General features: G+C 62.8%; 1 long non-coding RNA gene across 2 annotated transcripts in view; it reads left to right on the forward strand.

The window, feature by feature from the left end:
- The first annotated feature begins 6 nt into the window (after window positions 1-6).
- LOC108448616 overlaps window positions 7-479 on the forward strand; it is a 1,015-nt gene continuing 542 nt past the window's right edge. For both annotated transcript variants that reach the window (XR_001864572.1, XR_001864571.1), the window contains exon 1: window positions 7-390. This is a non-coding gene — a long non-coding RNA (uncharacterized LOC108448616). The remainder of the gene's footprint in view (window positions 391-479) is intronic.

The following is a 479-nucleotide window of genomic DNA, read 5'->3' on the forward strand; positions in this document are numbered from 1 at the left end:
TGAGCTCAGGTGCACCCAGGGGTGCTCAGGTGCACTCAGGTGAGCTCCCAGGTGAGGTTGGGTGCTCCCAGGGGTGCTCAGGTGCACCCAGGGGTGCTCAGATATGCTCAGGTGTGCTCAGGTGAGCTCCCAGATGAGCTCAGGTGCACCCAGGTGAGTTTGGGTGCACCCAGGTGAGTTTGGGTGCACTCAGGTGAGCTCAGGTGCACCCAGGTGAGCTCAGGTGAGCTCCGAGGTGCCCTAGGTGAGCACCCAGGTGAGCTCAGGTGAGCTCCCAGGTGAGTTTGGCTGCACTCAGGTGAGCTCAGGTGAGCTCAGGTGCACCCAGGGGCGTTCAGGTGCACCCAGGTGAGCTCAGGGGAGCTCCCAGGTGAGTTTGGGTGCACCCAGGTGAGCTCTGAGGTGCTCCCAGGTGAGCCCACGTGAGCTCTGAGGTGCCCCAAGTGAGTTTGGGTGCACCCAGGTGAGTTCTGAGGTGC

This window comes from Corvus brachyrhynchos, unplaced genomic scaffold (assembly GCF_000691975.1).
Source record: "Corvus brachyrhynchos isolate BGI_N302 unplaced genomic scaffold, ASM69197v1 scaffold3588, whole genome shotgun sequence".
NCBI lineage: Eukaryota > Metazoa > Chordata > Aves > Passeriformes > Corvidae > Corvus > Corvus brachyrhynchos.